The sequence below is a fragment of the Lissotriton vulgaris genome, chromosome 1_1, assembly GCF_964263255.1.
Source record: "Lissotriton vulgaris chromosome 1_1, aLisVul1.2, whole genome shotgun sequence".
NCBI classification, from domain to species: Eukaryota; Metazoa; Chordata; class Amphibia; order Caudata; family Salamandridae; genus Lissotriton; species Lissotriton vulgaris.
In genome coordinates, this window is record NC_141685.1 from 428380176 (window position 1) to 428402561 (window position 22386).

At 44.5% G+C, this 22386-nt stretch overlaps 1 protein-coding gene across 2 annotated transcripts in view; it reads left to right on the forward strand.

The window, feature by feature from the left end:
* The window catches only part of MYSM1 (Myb like, SWIRM and MPN domains 1), a 400819-nt gene that overhangs the window by 206629 nt on the left and 171804 nt on the right, over positions 1–22386 (forward strand). The window lies entirely within an intron of this gene.

The following is a 22386-nucleotide window of genomic DNA, read 5'->3' on the forward strand; positions in this document are numbered from 1 at the left end:
GTGAGTACCAATATGTCCCAACTATTAACAAGCTCGCTTCTTGAATTCCGATGCACTCGATGCACTCTTTTATAGGTGCAATGATTGTTGTGAAGTACTACACAGTAGTGTGCATACTCGCATTCATGCAGTGAGAAAACAATCAATCCAATTGTTTCAGTGTCCTTATGTTGTTGCACTTATGGATTAAGTAAAATCAGGTATTTGTGTACACTGTTTAGAATACTTGACTGCAATGGCACTGCATTTGTTAAGAAGACATACTATATTGCTTCAAAATAAGATTCTGGCTGTTTAAACTTCTAGCATTCTCTCCACTTCTGCCTGAATCATCACGGACCTCAAACTGTTTTGTAGATTATATGAGAAAGCTTTGGAAATAGGGTTGTGTTCCACCAACCATATGTGTTATTTCACAACAAAATCACTTCAAATGGAGGATCTTTCGAATGCCGGTCCCACGTCCATGATTGCATGACTCTCCCTCCTCCCCACCCGCTCCCCTTCCAGAGCATATGCTTGGAAGTGGTGACATGCTTGCTTCTACAGCTTAACAGAAAGCATTTGTGAGCAAGTTAATTGGGACTGGTACACCTGAATGTGCATTAGAGGCCGCCAGCTTAAAATCGAATAGCTAGTTCTGCTTCCAGACTAAAGGAACTCTGCAGAAGATTCAAAATCCAAGCGAAATGTTCCTTCATAGTTTAAGATGTGACAAAAAATATTTGTTATGGCAAATGCATTACAAACCTTCTCATCAGTTGTTATCATCCCCGTCGGATACAAAATCCAAAGAAAGGACCACTCCCACCACCCAGGAGGAGGACTCGTCATCACACACAAGAGCTTCCTCCGACTCTCCAGCGTGAGCGACCCCCTCTCCAACACATAGCACCTCCACTTTCAGACCAGCCTAGAACCACACTGCGCGGGACCCTCGTCTACAGACCCCCTCTCCCCCTCCTCCTCCTCCCCCCCTCCCCCGGCCTTGCGCCTCTTTCGCCACCACCATTGCCGTCCTCGTCACACCCCAAGCCATCTCCTCCACGGACTGCATTCTCATCGGAGACCTGAATTTCCACCTCGACAACCGCAGCGACCACGACTCCACCACCCTCCTTGACAACCTCCGACTGAAGCAGCTAGTCACTACCCCCACCATCAGAGCCGGACACACCCTCGACCCCATCTTCGCAGGAGGTACAAACATCCACTTCAGCCACACCACGCTGCCCCTCTGGACAGACCACCACTGCATACACTTCACTTTCAACACAACCACCGCATCCAAACCTGCCCCGCGACCACCATGAAGGAACTAGAGCAAGGTCACAGAGGAACACCTCAACACCACCCTCCTCCACGACCCCCCCCTCCGCCACGACTGACGTCAACTTCGCAGCCAAAGAACTACAATGCTGGATCGCTGGCTGCGCTGACCAGCTCGCACCCTTCCGCCACCCCGTCAGACAACACCACCTGAAGGCCGTTTGGTTCACCACCGACCTCCAAGAAGCCAGTGGCTCCTGCAGATGCCGCAAGAACCTCTGGCGGAACAGGAAAACCACCGAAGACCGGAACAACTACAGGAACGCCATGAATGAATACCACCAGTGCCTAAAAGCCACCAAGCGGACCTTTATCAAGAACAAAATCCACACCAACGTAAGTAATGCTAAAGAACTCTTAAACGTCATACAGCAGTTCACCAAACCCCCCAGCGAAGCCACAGACGTCACCCCTTCTCAGGACCTCTGCAACAAGCTTAGCTCCTCCTTCCACCTGAAAATCAAGGCCCTCTATGACAACTTCAGCGAACAGACGCCTGACACTACCACCCTCCCCACCACTGAAAACCAGCTGACCATCACCACTTGGAAACATGCCACCACCAATGACACCACCACGAACATGAAGAACACCCACTCAGGAGCTCCCACGGACCGCTGCCCACCGCACATCTACCACAGAGCCACTGCCGCCATAGCTCCAGAACTAGGCCGGATTATCAACGCCTCCCTCGAATCCGGCATCTTCCCCCAACGACTGGAAGAAACCCTTGGCCGACCCGATGGACCTGAAAAACTACCGGCCCATCTCTCTCCTTCCCTTCGCAGCCAAAGTCACCGATAGATTTGTCAACGCCCAGCTGACCACCTTTATCGAAGAGAACACCATCCTCGACTCCTCCCAATCTGGATTTCGCAGCAACCACAACATCAAGACCGCCCTCCTAGCTGCCACCTATGACATCCGCATGCTACTCGACCAGGGCTGCTCTGCAGCACTCATCCTACTAGACCTCTCCGTAGCCTTCAACACCGTCTCTCACCGCACTCATGCATCTAGACTCCACGAAGCCGGTATACGAGGAACCACCCTTGACTGGATCCTCTCTTTTCTTTCCGGCAGAACCCAAAGGATCAGTCTCCCTTCCTTCCTCTCTGAACCTACAGAGATCAACTGTGGAGTACCTCAAGGATCCTCGCTCAGCCCCACGCTATTCAACATCTACATGGCCCTCCTCGCTGCCATCGTCAGACAGCATTGACTCAGTATAATATCTTATGCCGACGACACCCAGCTCATCCTCTCTCTCACAAAGAACCCTGACGGCACCAGACTCGACTTCCAAGAAGGAATGAAAGATGTGGCAACCTAAATGAGCGATAGCTGCCCAAAACTGAACTCAAAGAAGACAGAGGTCCTCATCCTGGGACCCTCTCCCTCTGCGCAGGGCAGCACCTGGTGGCCCCCTGCCCTCGGAAAACCACCTACCCCGACAGACCACGCCCAGAACCTCAGCATCATTTTAGACTCCTCCCTCACCTTGACCCTCCAGATCAACGCCTTCACCTCCACCTGCTTCAACTCCCTCCCCAAGACCTTCAAGTGGATCCCCCCGATGGCAGAAAGACTGTCACCCATGCACTCATGACCAGCAGACTGGACTACGGCAACACTCTCTACGGCGGAATCAACAAAACCCTGCTAACAAGCTCCAGACCATCCAGAACACTGCAGCCAGACTCGTCCTTGGAACCCCACGACACAAGCACATGACCCAGCACCTACAAGACTTCCACTGGCTCCCCATTGAGAGGAGAGTTACCTTCAAGCTACTCACCCACGCCTACAAATCCCTCCACAACATCAGACCCAAATACCTCAAGGAAAGAGTCTCCTTCCACGTACCCAAAAGGAGCCTCCGTTCCGCCGACCTCGCCCTGGCAGAGACCCCACGCATCTGCAGAACCAGAGCAGACGGAAGAGCCTTCCCCTACATCGCAGCAAGAACCTGGAACGAGCTCCCAGTCGGCATCAGACGCTCCCCCACTCTGCACACGTTCAGTAAAAGCCTCAAGACCTGGCTCTTCGACTGATCCGGAGCTTCACCACTCTTCCCTCCACCCCCCCCTTACCCACCCCCTCAGCACCTTGAGACCCTCACGGGTGAGTATCAGGCTTTATAAACCCCTGATTGTTTGATTGATGGATTGATTGATTGATTGAGTAACCAATGCATTACTAACAAACTTGCAGTTTAAATGATGCATCAATTCTGGACAGTAAGTCACTTCAGTGATACAATGAATACTATAGCATCTGTTCTTGGCATGTAATTGTAATCGTAATTGTATTTATATTGCGCTTATTACCCCTGACGAAGCTTCGAAGCGCATTTTTGGAGAGTAGCACGCTACTCCGGACCCCATAAAGGATTAGTGTTGAGTTAGTATTGTGAAATATGAAAGTAATTTGAGTAGTGGATAGGTTAGTCAGTTATTTGGATTCAGAAGGATAGTGGAGGGATAGAAGAGTGAAAAAGGTTTGCATTTACATAGCACTTGTTACTCCTCTTGGCGTGTTAAAGCGCTTTTTTCGATGAGAAGCACGCTACTCCGAAACCCATAAAGGATTAGTTGTGAATTAGTATAGTGAAACATGAAAGTAATTTGAGTGGTGGATATTAGTCAGTTATTTGGATTGAGAAGGATAGCGGAGGGATAGAAGAGGCAAAAAAGGTTTGTATTTATATAGCGCTTGTTACTAATGGAGTGTTGAAGCACTGTCTTGGCGAGTAGCACGCTACTCCGGAACCCATAAGGATTAGAGGTTAATTAGTAGAGTGAAATATGAAAGTAATTTGAGCGGTGGATAATCATCAATTATTTGGATTGAGAAGGATAGTGGAGGGCTAGAAGAGGGAAACGGTTTTGATTCATATAGCGCTTGTTACCCCTGATTGGGTGTTGAAGCGCTTTTTTGGGCGAGTAGCACACTACTCCGGAATGCATTAAAGTATTAGTGTTGAATTAGTATAATGAAATATGAAAGTAATTTGAGTGGTGGATTTTAGTCTGTTGTTTGGATTGAGAAGGGTAGCAGAGGGATAGAAGAGGGACAAAGGTTTGCACATATATATATATATATATATATATATATATATATATATACATATCTACAGATTCACATGCTCCCACCTTCCATCCCCGATGCTTGTGTAGGTCACAGTTTACTATTTTATTTTATCTTACATCACACCACTAGCATGGATTTCACATCACTGATACTCACTCTAACTCCAGTGTATCTAGTGGAAAGTGAAGTGTGTCTAGAATAGACTCTGCCATAATAACGATTATTTATGGGGTAAGGGTACCAGGACTAAATAAAAATAGTGGTGCTATCATTCGGTCACAATGTACCTGGACAGCTATCAACAAAGCGAGGTCGGCATGTTTCATGCCTTGATTGCCCAAAGGGTCATTTGGCATTTCATCTGGACCAAAAAATAGTAGGTTATCGCCCCTGAGGGGCATAGGACCTCCTTTCTAGTAGAGGATGGCCAAAAAGGCATACAATACTGCACCTGAATGGTTGCAATACTATGATTCCACCCCAAGATGAGCAGGAAATTGCCGCTTAGGCAAGGTGGAGGTTCTCAGAGGAACTGCAGTCCAGGACATTGCCGCTAGACCTACCTACTCACTTTGATGATTAGTAATTTCTAAAAGTGGCATTTACAGATTTATAATCACAAATCTGACTTAACCATAAGTTTGTATTTTTCATTACAATTCCAAAGATGCCAAACATGAACTGGTTACCTGTTCCCATTTAGAAATGTCAGCTTATTAAATGTAATAAGGTAATTCCAATGGTATCCTATGGGAGAGGTAGAGCTTACAGTAGTTAGAAATGTATTTCAGAGTTTTTCACTACCAGGACATGTAAAACCTAAAGGTGCATACCCTACTTCTTCAATGCATTGCACCTTTCCCTGTGGGGCTGTCCATGGCTTTCCATAGGTGTGACTTGTATGTATTTAAAAAGGAAGGTTTGGAACTGGCAAAAGGTTTATTTTGCCAGGTTGAAACATCAGTTTAAAAACTGCACACACACTGCAATAGCGGCCTATGGCATGTTTAACATGTTACTTAAGTGGGTGGCACAATCAGTGCTGCAGGCCCACTATTAGCATTTAATTTGCAAGCCCTGGCCACATTACTGGGGACATTCAAGCAAACTAAATATGCCAGTGGGGTATAAGCCAGTCTTACAGTGAATTAAGGAGAGAGCAGACACCCTTTAGCACTGGTTAGCAGTGGGAAAGTGTGCAAAGTCCTCAGTCCAACAAAAATGAATCCTGCAAAAATGGAGGAACGAAGGCAAAAAACTCTGGGGATGACCCTGCAGAAAGGGCCAAGTTCAACTCTCAGCTACCTTGCAAGAGTCAAAACTCAACAAAGCAACATCAATACTTCGCCTTTCAAATTGATCCATTCTGGTGATGTGGGTAGCTGCTTTATTTGGTACAGGGCTCAGCTTTAGCTCAGAGAAGCCTACCAAACACAGACATTTCTGAAAACTAAAAATCCAGGGGACTGCAGGTTGTTTCTATCCCACTACGTTTCTTTAGCAGAATGCCGCCTTCACTCCAAATATCAGACTTTGGCTAAAATTGCATTTTGTTACATTTTGGTGAGGGGAAAGCTAACTTAACTGCTGAATTTCATTGGTTTTGTACAAGTGAAACTTGAGCCTAACTATAATGTCCCTGTAATCTTCGGTTTTTCCAGTGAATATATATATTCACTAATGCTTGTTTCCGGCCTTTGGAGGACCTGGCTGGCAGTTCGGGCTGGATTGTTCCTATGAGGCACAAAGTCAAGACTGACTTGCATATGGCTGGCTCTAAACTGGGTGGCATCATGATCAAAAGAGCGATGGATTTATCCAGATCTCTGGCTGTTGGTGAATGTTTGATTTGCTCTGGATTCAGTCCATCATCTTTGTGTCCCTTGCTTTCTTGCCCCAAGCGCGACGGGTATGCCCAGACGTGGGTTCCGGGCTCACTGTGCCACTGGATACAAGCTAGCCTAGCTGATTATGGGTGATGCCCTGAAACAGGTCCCAGGATGCTTGTTTCCGGTCCAGGGAGGACCTGGCTTGGTAGATCGGGCTGGACTGTTCTCATGAGACTCAGGGTCAAGACTGATTTGCAAATGGCTGGGTCTAAACTAGAGTGGCATGGTGAGCAAAAGAATTATGGATTTAACCCAGATCTCTTGACTGTGGGTGAATGTTTGATTTGCTCTGCAGTATGTGTGTCTTTTGCTTTTTACAAGAGCATCATATCTGTGGCACTTGGAATAAGGCAGACAGGATATTTGTCATATTGTGATGGAGAGACCCATCTAAATTAGGTCCTAACACTTATCATTAATGGATGGAATTGAATTCACAAATTCCTGTATAGTTCTGGTCATTCACATCCTGGGTGCCTTTTGGATAGCTACATACCCTGATTATAGTGGCACAAAGTGCCCTTGAACATACTAAATGGCCCTAGGACAGGAAGTGGTAAACATCCTTGAGTGGGTCCAAGTATTGGCAACCTGTACGCAACTAAAAGAAAAACCCAGGCAAAGGTGTGTGCCTAGACTGAAATAGAAAAAGGATTAAATCAATGACCGGTCTATATCTTCATAACTTGATCATATATTTTCCAATACAACCCCAGATCTCCATTCCTTCACCATTTCTTCATCCTTGCTCCATGACTGAATTCTTCCTCTAGTGCACCAACCATAGAACACCATCGCCAGAGATCTCCATGAGTTGCTCATTCTCCTCAACATCACAAAAATCCCATGATGCACCTATTCCAGCTCTAAAGCTTCCTTCTTCCTTCTTTCCCCTCACCTCCTTATGCTCAGCACCTTACCTTTTTGTGTGACTTCTGTCAACTCTCCCGACACCACTAGACCCATTGTGGCTGTAAACTGATGCTCATTGTTCTTGTATACTGTCCCTTCTACCATCCCCTCTTGTCCTTTTGTGTGCTGTATACACCTGTTGCTATCTATGTATTTTATTAATTGAGATTAATACAACTTCAGATCCTAGAAGCCTCGTTTGACATGTCGAAAGCTACAATCTACCCTAAATATGATTTTGAACCTTTATTGAAGCGCCTGCATATTTGACTGTTGAGGAATTTGAAGCGCTACAAAGTCCAATGGTGCATGTTTTTGAAGTCATTTTTCAGACTGTGGATGTGTACTTACAAGAGCAGATGACCAGTAGAGCCCAGCTGGAATACAATGGGAAGATGACAAAAGTATTGCATGCGTTAGTAGCAGCATTTGAGCAGTGTGAAGATCCATGTCTGTGTGTATCCAGTTTCATCCATCAGTTCGAGATTGGCGTCGTTAACAATGGATCCCTTATGCTCAGGAGGACACACACTTCTTGACAGATGCATGAATATAAAAACACTGCCTTTCATTAGTCTGATGGTTCTTTTGGGGGTCATAGTAGGTTGTATATCCTTCATATTTACCTTAAAAGGGAATATATCCAAGTCCAGAATAGCATGGCAATAATTTAATTTCATAGTAATGCAGGGAAGTACCAACCAATTGAAGGGCGTCAGACACCTAGCACTCTTGACATTATAACACTAGGTCTTTTATGCAGCCAAATATCTTCATAGAAAGCTATCTTGCTTCTAACCTGCAAGATTATGCCAGGTAAAAGTTGCATGCAAATATTTTTGACAGATTCTTCCAGATATTAGGTAATCCATTTATGTCAAATACATTCCATGAAATACACAAATCTAATTTATTGGAGTATATCAGAAAAAGCTAATAGATTGGGCCACCAGTCAACCCAACTACACTGGTGGGCAGATCCTACATAAGAGTAAAATGACAGTTGTTCAATGAACAGTTGCAAGGCATCTTGCAGTTTCATTCAAAGTGAGAATGCCACTAAAGTTCAAAGAGGAGCTCTGTATGTCAGCATACAGTATGCCCAGCATGCTGTCAGATGCGCACTTCGTTACCTGCAGTTTGTGTAATTTGACAGTGCGATGTGATGTCACACATCTTTGGTGCACAAAGAGTGATTACTCTGGTGGTGCTTTGCAAGAGAGGTACTCTTGTATACTTCAAAAAGTAAAAGTTAAAAAAATCAACCTCCAAAATGCCTCATAATTAAAGAGTTAAAGGGAATAACTGTGTTCTGCCAATGATATACTGACAATGAAATGAATGAGGCTTTTTTTGAAAATCGAAAACTGAAAAGGAGAATGAAAGTGGCTATGGGTACCACAGAGTGTAGCCATTATCGAGTAAAGGTGTACAGCACTTATCAGTATCAGGAGTATACCATTTAGAGCTGCCCAACCAATCAGAATACTCCATTTGTGTACCATAGCTACTGTTCCAGGCCTGTGAAGGAAGTATTGCCGTTGCTCCCGGTGTCCCTTCTTGAGCCCTTTCGGGTAGGGTCTCTCCTGGAGAAAGTAATTTCTTTTTTGCTCACCCACTTCCTTGCTGAAAGCAAGCCTTATCAACTACAGAAATGCACATATTTCTTCACTTCAGTGGTTGACCAGGCTTGCTTTCAGCAAGGAATGCTGTTAGCACATTTGAAGACCATGAACAGCCTAAAGTCCCATAACGACTGCCATAGACCTTCTTCGCCCGTGCTCCAGTGATTGTTTGTGTGTCTTCCCCTTAATATAAGAAAACTTCACCCTCAGTGGGTGGAATTATCACGTGCTTACCTTTGGCCCAGATAAAAGTGTCATTTTACATGCTCATATTCTTAAGTTGCTTTCTCTCCCTAAACATGATGTTTGACACACATTAATTTGCGTGGGTAGGAGTACACTATATTACAGTACTTGTATGCAAGCATATATTCTCTGTAATCAGCAATATGGTTGAACTGTTGATCTTTTTCACCATTCTAGCAATGCTAATCATATTATTCTGTTTCCTTCTATTCATTATTGCAGTGCACATATTTTATTCAATATTCACAATGCTTCTATATATATTGAAAAGCTTTACTACTTGTGTATCTCTTTGGGGATGCATAAGTAACTAAGCGAAAGGATTCTGGCTCTGTTACCATGATTTCCTTGGAGAGTCAGGTTTTTAATGTTCTGAGGTTGTACATACATGTGTTACCTTGTCAGGCTAGGGGTGCAGATGGTGTACTGTGAGCTAGAAAGAATTTGGCCAACATATCCGGCGGTGTGCGCAAAATTCAGTCTCGCACAGTTCTGATGCTTATGTTGTCAAACAAATGCACAGGTTTACTAGGGAAACTATAAGCCGTATGACATAATGTTCCAATATTATTAGATCTTCTGCCACAGGCTACACTGCCTGTGAAAACCCATCTCCCTCGTTCGAGGCCTTACCCTGTGGCTTGGGCCAGAAACGTGGGAAGAGGGATTTTAACAACTGTTCTATACCCCTTGAATGGCTGTTCATCGCAATTGCCTTGAGTGTTTGCATCCCTGTTCCTCTATCCTTGGAGCTTTCTAGTCAAATAACTGATACCATGCCCAAAAGGATGAGCTCCTATAGTCTTAAACTGAATAAGAACTTAATTTATTTAACAGTAGTACACACAAAGGTTTATATTGAAATGTGTGCTTGGGTCTTTGCCGTACTGATTGCAGGAAATATTTAAGAGCACCTCACCGGAAGTCTTCCCACATAGGTGCACCAATTATGTGCACTAACAACCATACTTTCACACTTTTGGTCAAGACAAACACTTAAGTAAACTCTCACTTGCCCATATCAGACAAGGCATCTGCGCATGCAATTTCTGACTTGTTAAAAATTGGGGATGGCGTTCTGGCTTGTTCAAAATTGGGGATTGCTACCTGGCATGCCAGTCCTGGCTTGCTCTATACCAGAAAAGTCAAGCTTCTCTTTCAGACGAGGACTACAAAGTGTTACGGATCCACACAAGTGGCAACAGTGTGCTACGCACAGACCAGTGCAACTCAATGCTAATGATGGTGTCATTTGCAGATGAGAAAATTAGAACAAAGGAAGAGTTTAGAGAGAATGGAGAACACCTATCACTTTTTATTAATGATGATAACATTAGGTTAACTAGAGATCTATCCACCTAACCCAGGGGTTCATTTAGAGAGTGGTGAATGTGGAATAAGGCATCAAACATCAAACTTTGGTTCGCCGACCCCATTTAGAGCTGGGTTAAGCACGAGATGGCTCTGCCAGTGGAAATCTCGGACTGATGGTCTGTCTGCCACTGATCCATTTGTCAATGTACTCTAGAGGTTCGCTCTATCTAGTGAGGTCTACATTTTTCCTATTGTGGATTACCAGTGAGAGTCTGGCAGACGTGTAGAGGTACAGAAGCAATGACCCCATGGCAGGAAGAAAATTCCTAGGGCGCCCGTGCCATACATTTTTTTTGTTTTGTTGAAATGAACCCGCACTTTGCAAAGTTGTTTCTGCAAAATAAAAAAAGCAGACATGTTTGCATCACAGATAAAATGTATTTCAGTTTTGTTGAATGGGCTTCGGCGGCACAAAATTATGCTATTCGTCGTGTTAGTGGGGTTTACCATGTATGGTGGGCAGTCTTCCACTGGATAGGTAGAGGTGACTGGCTGGCAGATCGCCTGCCATACTCTAAATCACCCCTCGTCTGTGGGTTGGAATGTTTATCCCAAGTGTTTGGTTTTGTATCTTTGAACATCTCCACTGAGTTTGTTTTTTAAACATGTAAGCACATGAACCATACTTCCATATCAACCTTTCCTTGACCATATAAAAAACGTATCTTACGTTGCTATCTGTACTCCAAAAATTGAGATTTCCTGTAGTCTTTTTTATTGAAAGATCAATTGTGTTACCTGGATCGGACAGAGAGTGGTTAGATGACCCCTTTATCCTGTATTCTCTTGTACATTTAGCTAACTATATAAATCCCTAAAAGACCATAGTTTAAAGAATTTGTAGGCTTACCCAATAGACCACACAGTATTTCAGTGCTGGGAAAGATGGCATAGTGTGAGGCTAAAAGGATTATTGTTGCCTTTTATTTTAAATTATGAAACTACTACCCTACAAACCCTGCTTTCCCCCTCCTTCTTGGCCCTGTGCCTAACCAAACACAACCACCCTGGATCATTTTTGCATCTCACCTGAGAGCACGGTAGTGACTCGAGCCACTTACAAGTGACAGCACCTGACACAAGCGCTGTCAATTGCGAGACATTTTATTTACTTATAGGGCGCTTAGAGCCTACCCATTGCTTACTATTGGTTGGCTTCATCATCACTCTCATTTGCTTGCTTCTCTTTGGTCAGCACCTGCCAGATCACTTCCTTCTCTTGTGTTTGACCCCGCACCCTCCCCATGGAGTATGGCCGAAGTACTGCTTCCTTGTCAAGTGTCCTACTGCTCACACTTTCGGAACGACTTTTGCCTTGTTGAAGCACTCCGAAAGAGGGCATGAGTATGCACTATCATGTTGCTTGCCCTCCCCACTGTCTCTTGTGTTGCTTGCCCCTTCCCGCTGTCGATTGTGTTTCTTGCCTCATCTTGCCCACATCATGCTGTCCATTGTGTTGCTTGCCCTACCTCACCCTCCTCCCACTGTCGGTCATGTTTCTTGCACCCTTCCACATTCATCCTGCTTGTCTGTCAAGTTGCTTGCCCACTTCCGTCCCCCCTTCTTCTCTCTGTGTTGGCCCTGCTCCACCCATGGTACCAAAGAAAAGCACTATGACGTGGTCAGCAAAGGCCGTGTGTTAGCGCTGGCAAAGCCAGTAGGCATAGCCTGCGTAAGAGCTATAAAGCTATTGGCTTTATGTTTTTTAGCAATGACAATAGCACCTAAAACACAATGCATGACACACAGTGCGTTTTTTTTTACTGTCACCCATGCTGCTCAACAACTTCACAACATGGCTAAAAATATTGACAAAGCCAATAGCTGTCGCTTAGTCAAGACCTATTATCTTTGCCAATGCTTGTTTCAGTTTTCTATGGTCCACGGGAGGAGAGCATTACCTCTGAAGTTTCTGTTAACACCAGACATATCGCCTGCAAAGTTTAACCCCTTCCGTGCTGCCGCGATTTTTCCCGTGTGCGGCCGCCGGACGAACACGGGCGGGCCATGACGAACCCCAGCCGTCATCAGCACACGAGCACCGTAGTGCATGACGGCTGGGGTTCGTCACCAGCATGGAAGGGGTTAAATACCTGTTTCATTTATTTGCTCGTCCACCAGGCTCTGTAACTTGCTGCCCCGTCTTTCCTCCCATCCTACACTGAAGAGAGGTGAGTGAGATCTGAAAGGTACCATTAACTGTCAAGCCTATTGGTCTCCAAGCAAGTGGCACACTCCCATTTTCCTGAAACTCTAGAGGTAGTTATCGCAGGATCTCGGGAAATGTCATAAGGTGTCAGGAACACTGATTATTCTAATACTTACTGCTAGAGCTCCCCGAAAAAAGAACAGATGCCAGGATGATTGTCTGATATTAAGCACTTGTCATTCAACAACTCACATACTATTTCATAGAAGAATATGTCCCTGCACACTGGCTGCTTTTTATCTTGTGAACGAAGACTGAAAATGTGCATATCTACTCCACCAGAACGACACGAGGCTTTCAGAAGAGCTGTCACAAGTTTTTAACATAGAATCGATAGGATTTCAATCTTTATGAAACCAAACTTATTTCATTATTCATGATCTCATTACAGGGTTTCTGTAGGGTCCTGTTTTTCAGAGAGAATGTGTATCGACCGGAGTTTGATAATTAAGGACATCTGCGAGAGTCAGGTGGGGTGTTGGGACACCTGTTTATAAACATCGCAGTAACAACGTTTTCCTGTATTTTTGTTTTGGATTTCACAACCTAATAATGTTTGGCAATTGTGCTGGAAAATGTTCTATTTGTGATACACACGAATGCAAAAATCGAAGCCTCTTAGCTTTGCCAATACTTTTGCTACGTTTTGTTCGATTTGTTGTGAGTTCGTTCAGGGTTTTCCGTTATGTTTTAACTGCCTTTCGCAGTTGCATCGATGGCCTATTCGGATCTGGCCAGACAGCCTTAGCTGTGTGCGATAAATCATGTCATACTAGAGTGGAGATTAGAGAAGGGCTTTCCGTGTTGATTAGAGCTGTTAAACATTTGCCTTTTGATGATTTGCATGGGCGAGCGAGCTAGAAAAGTGGTTCCTTTTTGTGATTTTGTCAAGGATAGTGTCCTTGACAAAAATTCTGGCCATGGTGCTTTCTTTGATGTGTGTGTATGTATGGAAAGAGCCGTTCTGCTGGTTGCCCACCACTTTTTGCCCCATTTAGACTTTTAGCTGCTTGTTTTTCGCCTCAGAGATTGCATTGAGGCTTTCTAACCAGACCACTAGTGCCAGTGTTCTAACCTATTACAAAAGTTACATCAAATTGGCTATACCCAATTGGCAAGTGCTGACTTACTTAAAAGTCCCTAGTATATGGTACCCATGGTACCAAGGGCATGTAAGGCGGAGTGTCCATCCAGTGCTGCAGCACTATTCGTGCCACTCTGTGTGTGGCAAAGTACAAAATGGCTCCCAGCCTGCCCAGACTGGAAATGAGGTCCTTGCACTGTATGTTCAACTTTGCCATTACCATTAATGGCAAAGCCACCCCTTCCCTTAACAGTATATGTAAGGAATGCCTATAGAGCCCTATGGCAATGAGCTGTATATTGTTAAGTTAGACATATAGGTTTTTATATATATATCTTATCAGCAAAACCACTAAAGTTGTCGTTTTGCTGAGGAAAAGCAGTAGCCCCATTGGCAAACACAGGGTTGCAGGCTGGCATGCCAGCCTGGCTAACCTCGGAATGTAACTAGCTAAATGGGTACTGTAAGGTATCAAATTAATTGTGGTATTAAATTTGACTTGATGCGCAAGTCGAAATTTATGTCACTTTTAAAATTTAGCAACTTCTACAAAATTGCCTCTTTGTGCCCCAGCTAGTCCAATGGCCTCACAAAGGCCCTGACACTAGGACAGCTTTCTGCTCACCTGAGGAGATATGTGAATGTCTCCCAGGCTCAGGAACAAAGGCAGTTGTGGCAGAGTGAGGTGTGACCTCCTCACTCAGGAAGGCTGCAAGGGGTGTTAGCCCAAAAGGCGAGATTCAAAGACGAAGCTGCCATTGAAGGGCTGCTTGTACCAACAGATCTGAGCAGGATGCCTTTTGTTCCTGTAGATCAGTTGGAGACCGGCCCGGAGAGGGAATGCCCATCCTCATACTGGTGTTTGCATGTACGTGTAGCCCTTAGGTAGCCGCACCTCTGGGGTGGGCTATCTAGCTCCTTACATTCGACGAAGAATCCAGACATCTTGAGAGTGGCAAGAATATTGCACACCCAGATTGCGAAATACCACATATCGCCGGAACTTTCAAAACAAAGAGGAGGAGACCTACTAGCCTATTGGCTAGTGACAGCGTTGTCCCCTGATGCACTTTCCCAGGATATAATGGGCACCCCTGGGACCCTGAACTTAAGTACATCTTGGATTTGAAGAGAGGACAAAGAGAGGAGGGTCCTTCTGCGTTTGAATTTGCATGAAGAGAGGCTGCACCGTCTGAAGCACTGCACCAGCTGAACTTTGGGCTAGTGAGATTGGACTGTTGCTCCTGGCTCGGGGAAAAGTTGGTTCCCACCCTCCTATCAAAGCAGCGGCTCCAGGGATCAGTCGGCTGTCTCCCTGCAACAGCACCAGGGATATCAAAGCTGTGGAAGCCCAAACCGACGAAGTAGTAGCCCCTCCTGAGGGATCGCCTCTGGTTGCCGCTGTGCATGCTAAGAGACAAATCCATGATAGCCAAACGTTGCAGCTGTGTCTGCCAGACCCAGGACTGCTATCAGAGACCAGATTTGTCTCCCAAGAGGGACGCTAGCCCCCACCAAGGATATTCAATGTGACAGATGTGTCTCAAGATTGGAATCACGCAGCAGCTGGCCTTCTAGTGTTGCAGAGAGGATGTAGTCGGACCCCAAGTACTGTGGTCAAAGTCTCCTCAACCCACCTGTGGACCGAGGGATCAGCCACACTTCTCCCCCGTCGACCACACAGCTCCAGGAGCATCATTTCTGCCTGCATCCCCAGCATCAGGACTACTCCATTATAGTCTATTGCAGTAATTTTCTATAGGCTGGAACTTGACTGGAAAAGGCTCTGGTGTCCAGGTAACTGTCCAAAGTAATCTTACTGGACTCCTAGACCTCCGTCCTGTCAGATTTGGTCACTCAACCCGGGTCGGAGTTGTCAAAGTATCTATTTCAAACCATTCAAAAGTTTGAAAAGTTTTTGTTGACTATGCTTGTTGGCGGTTGGATTGAAAAGTATTTATTTCTTCTAAAATCTGTATCTCCGGAACCCTCAAATGGATTTTGATGATCAAGGACTCTAAACAAAGCAAAACCAAAGGGGATAATGGACAAACTGTTTAACATTGCAAGCACTCACCCTCAGTCAACTGATCTGGGATTAATCCATGATCATTCTTTAGCTCACTCCGCCACCCCAGATCAGACATGGCCATATGCAAATCAGTCTGACCCTGTGCCTCATGGGAACAGTCCAGCCCGAACTGCCAAGCCATGTCTTCCCTGGACCGGAAACAAGCATCCTGGGACCGGTTTCTGGCTAATCAGCAGTCCTCAGCCAGGCTAGCTTGAATACAGTGGCAAAGTGAGCAAGGGATCCAAGTCTGGGCATACCATGCCAACTTACGGCGAACAAAGCAAAACCAAAGGGGATGATGGACGGAGTGTTAAACATTGCAAGCACTCACCCCCAGTCAACTTTTCTGGGTTTAATCCATGATCATTCTTTAGCTCACTCACTCCGCCACCCCAGTTCAGACATGGCCATATGTAAATCAGTCTGACCATGTGCCTCATGGGAACAGTCCAGCCCGAACTGCCAAGCCATGTCTTCCCTGGACCGGAAACAAGCATCCTGGGACCAGTTTCTGGCTAATCAGCCGTCATCAGCCAGGCTAGCTTGAATCCAGTGGCAAAGTGAGACAGGACTCTAAACATTAATAAAAATATAGTTTATTTATTTGTATAAATCGTCGTTGTCTCATTCTTGTTGTGTGACTTTCCTAGTTCATTGTTTGATGCATTTAAATGTTTTTTACTATGTTCCTTTGTCAAGTCTAGTTGATCGAAGCCACAGCTACCCAGGGTTGAGCTTAAGGTTTACAAACAAACCTAACTGGACCCAAAACAGTTTTTTCAAGTGTATTGCACAATAAGTCCCCACAGCCATATTATATAGTACACCAAATCATCACAGTGCACATCCACTACAGGAAATACAGAAGCACGCTCAGTTACTTCACAACTGTGTCAGCAGCTGTCAACACAGCAAGAAGAACTGCTACTGCGGCAGGGACAACAGAAGCTGCCAGCAAGACAGGGAAAACAGCACTAACCACATTTACAACCAAAGCAAGGACAACAACAACAACAGAGATATGAGCTGCCACCATAGCTGCCTAAACTCATGCTTGGTTACTACATTGGTTCAGCATGTACGCCATGCTGGTAACGTGAGGGTGACAAACGAATTTGAAGAGACTGTTTCACGCGTGCTGTAAATACGCACACATTTTATAGGAACAGAGGTAGTAAACAGCAGAAATTGGAAGCAAGTCCTGTTTCCTGCTTCTTCCATGTCTTGGTCTCTTTGCGTTTCAAGTTTGCCAAGCTGGTGACTCACTGAGCCGCCGGCTTTTCTCTAATATAGCATCCCTGCATTTTCTTCAGGCATGTGTCTGTCAATTGCGGTTTTCTGAGCACGGAATCGAAACCAGTGGTGCGCGCTCCACAGAGGAGCGGGGGCGACGGAGCGCGGCAGCAAAGCGAACGTGCGCTAATTATAAACACATGGTTATAATTAAAACAAGATGCCGCTGCTGCGCGTAACACACCAATAGGCCATGGGCGGTTACATTTCTAAAGGAAGCTGGGACATGCACCCGCCTTTCACCATTTGTGTGCTGTCTTTTTTAAAAAGACGCACGCAAAAGCCAATTGCAGCCGACGAAAACAAAAGCCCACGCACTAGCGTGTGGTCAGCTTTCAGAAGCCCCTACGTGAAGTCTTGCAGTGCAGCGCATGCGCGCTGCTACAGGCTCGACCTAAAAAGTAGTTACTTGAAAGCAGTGGCCTAGGGAGCCCCTCATTCTAGTAGCTTAATGGAGGGCTGCTGCTCCCAGTCTCACTTAAACATTAATTAGCTGTTTAGGGGCATGTCAGCAGTTCTGCAGACACGATGGTGATATACAACACTGTTAGTGAATACCATAAGGAAAGCTGTGGTGTGAGATGGCATGTATGGTGTAGGAAACTGAGAAAGCAAAATACTTAAAAAGAGGATGATAAAATAAGGAAAATAGGTCAAAGGTAGGATCCAATACTTAAAGGATGGACTGGTGTAAAGGGGAAAGGTTAGATGGAAGAGTGAAAGGATTAAATTGTGAAAGGGTGAATTGAAGGAAGAATGGATAGCTAGAGAAGAGTGAATGGATGGATTCAAGTATATACTGATTGGTTTATGGGTGAAAGGATGGGTGTGTTTTGAACAGATTGATGGATGGAAAAACGCATGGTTGGATGGGGCAGTAGGGTGGATGGAAAAGGTAACGGGATGGACAGATGAATGGGTAAGTAGATGAAAGGGTTAATGGATAAATGGATATGGGGAGGATGGAAAGATAAAAAGTACTCTTCTGATAAGAGTTGGGTTGGCTTCCTTCATGTACTAGGTTTTGATTAGAGGTATTTTTCAATTGGGGGTATTTTTAATTTTCTGTCTTTCCCTTTGAGTGGAAGGACAAAAGTCAGCCAAGCTGTGGTATGGGAGAGAGTCTATATGCTTGTGAGGAAATAAACACAAGATGGACAAGGCAACAGTAGAATAAGAAGCAATGAAATGACAGTGGCAATAAAGTGGTAATGACAGTGGCAACAAGTGGTAAGCAAGGGACTAGCTTGCACTGTCTAATAGATGAGACCTAAAATGTGCATGCATGTATGGCTAGACATATTGTCACTGGAACAATAAAGAACTTTGACCTCCAGTACACTTACTTATGAGAAGCTAAAAAAGCTAGACACAAGACTGGTCAAAAAATGTCTAGTTTAAACATTATGCACCAAATAGTAGTAAAATTCAAATACTAGGGAAAGATTTCATTGGTGAGCATGTTCTGAATTCCAGTGCCTTAAGGCTAGAATGTAAGTAGGCAAGGAACATAGCATAGCCCTTATGCATTGTTTGTTAGAAGCTAAACAAGCTGAAGAAGCAGCTCTTTCAAATCAGCCATGACAACACACCGTTTTAGAAATATGATCATACCATGGTATTGTATGTACATTGTTCTTCTTCAGAATTAGTCTAAAAATTGTATCATAGGAATTTAACCAAATTTGTATCCAAATAGCCTGTGAAGCTAAATTAATGCAGTCTGCCATGTAGAACATGGCTGCCTGCTGAATATAGTAATAACTTGGTCAAGCTGGGGAGCCTTAGAATTTGTTTGAGAAATGCATTTTCTTAAGTCTGGAATTTTCTTAAGTCTGGAGCTGGTGTGTCTTGACATAGCACCCTGTGCCTGGTCCATAAGTCCCTCGTGGAATACTGATACTCCTAGTTTCATGTCATTTCTCTCGATGGAGACATTGGTAAAGCAAAGGCTCAATTAATGGCTGGTTGGAAGGAGATTGCTGTCTAGATGTTAGATAACTTTCTCCAGTTGAACCCAGGTAAAACTGAAATTATTCTGTTTGGGAAAGCCCAAGAACTGTGGTTTACAGTCTGGTGGCGTCCGGAGCTAGGCAAGGCCCCTACTCCCAATAAGGTAGCAAAAAAACCTCAAAGTTAAGGTAGACCCGGATATGAAGGAACAGGTTCTATCCACCACAGGCATTTGTTTGTCTATTTTACAACTGCTGTTTCTCCCTCTGACAGCCAGAAAGACCTTGGTATAAGCTCTTGTAGTAAGTTGGTTGGATTACGGAAAAGCTCTACTGGCTTCTGTCAACAAGTCTTTAACAGCCAAACTACAAGTTGTACAAAACACGGCCGCACAGCTGATCTGTAACCAGCCTCCCAGAACGCCCTCGGCTTCTCTTCTACAGTCTTTACACTGGTTGCCAGTAAAGAAAAGAATTGCCTTCAAAATCTGCTGCTTAACCTATAAAGCCCTTCACGGAAAAGGATCTCAATATCTTTGTCAGAAACTCAAGCGCTATCTTACTACTAGTAATCTGTGTTCCAGTGATAGAGCTGCTTGTGATTCCACGCATTCGACAGTCTAGATGTGGCGGGCGAGCCTTTTCTTATGTGGCTCCCACCATATGGAACAGTTTGTCTTTCTCTCTTCGAACTTGTCCTGACTACAGCAACTTCAGCAAAGCACTAAAACTGTAGTGTTCTAGATCTCATTCTCCGGTTTCAGTTGACCGAGTGCTTGTAGGTGTGATTCGTGCGCAATATCAAATTATATTATTCTACTCCTGCTTGTGTTCGCTCATGGTTGACATGGATGGATCAAATACATTTTTGGTTGAAAGAGCACATGGATATATATAGCTCTAGCAATATTGTTAGAGACATTCTGCCTACAAATTGTACTTGTCCATCAGGTTCAATGCAGAGGACAGATCTGTAAAAGCCATATAGCATTAGACACTTCTCAGATGTATGCAAACCCTACTAAAAGCATTTTACACCCAAATCTAATGGGGAGATAAGCTTGAAGCAGCACCTTTAAAAAAAATTGGTGTAAATATAGAAATGCTCTATGATTGGGGAAATGTGAAGGAGCCATTGAAAGCATTAAAGGGTGCTAGGCAAAGGGGGCACCCATAGATCTAGATTAGCTGTATAAATGTAAATACATTTCCCATCTCCCAAGACTCCTATTAGAAATTAGTTTCAGCTCGTCCAAAGCCTTCATATTGTAACCCACTGTACTTGTTTCATTGGCCCAATTATGATAAATATGTTTTCACATCTGATGATTTGAGTCCACTAATGACTGAAAACCCATGTATAATCATTACATCGGCGGGGGTGAAGTATGTTGAAAAATATAAAGAAAAAACAACTGGCCAATCTTATCGAATCCACTCAACCTTAGAAAAATGGTTCCTCACTGAAAAAATCTACCTAAATGGAGACTAGACTGTGGAAACTGAACATTCTATTTACAAAACAAGCCACTGAAATGACCTTCTGAGTGAGTTGAATAGAACAGAGGATTTAACATAACATTTAGAAACCAGGTAGGAAGCTGTCAAAGGCTGCCCTTGCAGAATTCCATTAGGAATACTGGGTATTCTGGAAAACGAAAAAGCAATACATGGAAAGTTGTCTTAACAACTGAATGCCAAAGTGGTTTGAACAGGGAGCAGTTGCATGTGGTCACTGTGGAGATAGCCTACAGACCCCTGAGCAGGTGCCTCTTGGGCAAAGGAGCCCCTTCCTGTTCAGCACTTTACATGTCCTCCACCCTGTCATGATGCAGATCTTACAGAGCTACCTCTCCGGTTTAAGTCAGGCACTCTGTGCTGCAGGTCTTCATGGATCCACGACTGGCTCTTTTCTGCGTGTCTTCCTACGTACAGGTGTCAGTCTGTGATGTGTTTGATTGCCCTCCATATCAGGGCAGTTCTTTTCCTCTCTCTGCAGTCCTGCAGCTCTTCTTCCATGCTGGACTCTGCAGTATGGCAACTGCATGGGGTTGGGCATGGTCTTAGCCTTTGATGGGGATAGCAAAACTATGTTAAGGTCCTGATCCTGGTCAGATTCCTCTTCTCAGCAAATGGTGCAGCGCTTCATCAAAAGTCAAGCTGATTAGAAAATATTCATTCCAGTCTGTTGTTAAAGCGGAGGCCATTGTATTCCGCCCTGGCCTATGGCGAAGGTGTGCTATGTTTTTTCAAAAATCTAAATCTCAGTCTCCTAGCACATGGAGCATCTTCAGGTGTGCTCTTCGTTGTCTCCTACACTTGAGGGAGAGCGGTCACCTACTGGTGTATGCGTCAAGATGGAATGGAGCGTGATATCACATTCACTGTTGGACCCATCAGATTGCATACAACACAGGAAATATCGTACCTTCATGAATATATAAATTGTACTTACTTTATATATGACTGTTGTCTGTTACAGATTGATTAATCAATAGATACTTGAAATATAAAGATGCTGAAACAAATTGGAGGGAAGTAATTGGGACTGTCTGATGCCAGCTACTTATCTATAAAATGGGCAGTGATTCTTAACTGGCAAAGATATACGTAAAGGAAGTAAGGGTCTAGATTTGTGAGGAGAAGTTAAAGACAGGAAATCTTCGGTTGAAGATATGAAAGATGGATACCCAACGATGCATTGATTTGTCAGAAGAGAATGTGGTTTCCCAAACACTAATAAGAAGGGGAGGAAAATAGCAATTGAGAGTCACGTAAGTTATGAATCAGCAGGCGGTGTTCAGTGTATGTCTGCTAAGCATGGGCATCATGCGGTGATCACATTAAGGGCTTCATCTCTGTGTAAATGGAAACCTAGCTTTTCTTCATGTATTACAAAACAATAGTTCCCTCTTCAGATTGTTGCTAAACTTATTGTAGTCAAGTGACATAAAACCCTATATTCTGCACCATATTCGCTGTCACTCATCTTGTTTTAGTAACTAACTGTTGGACCCGGCCCTTTGGGCAGGTTCACCCCTAGACTTTTTGCTTTTTCCTAGCCTGTTTCTGGAACCTGGTGTTGGTGATCCTAGGCTTCTGCGCACTTTTTTCACTGTGGTACAGTGTAAAGTGCTTGAGCTCTCTGTATGAAGAGTGAGTGACCTCCCCTCCCATAGGAATGAATGGGGAATATGTATGCCCATGGTAGATTCCTGATGCGTGGGGAGTGCAGGGTCGAGTTTGATATGTGTGAACTCGTGAGAATGAATGCTGCAAAATGATGTATGCCGCATGACTGTGGCT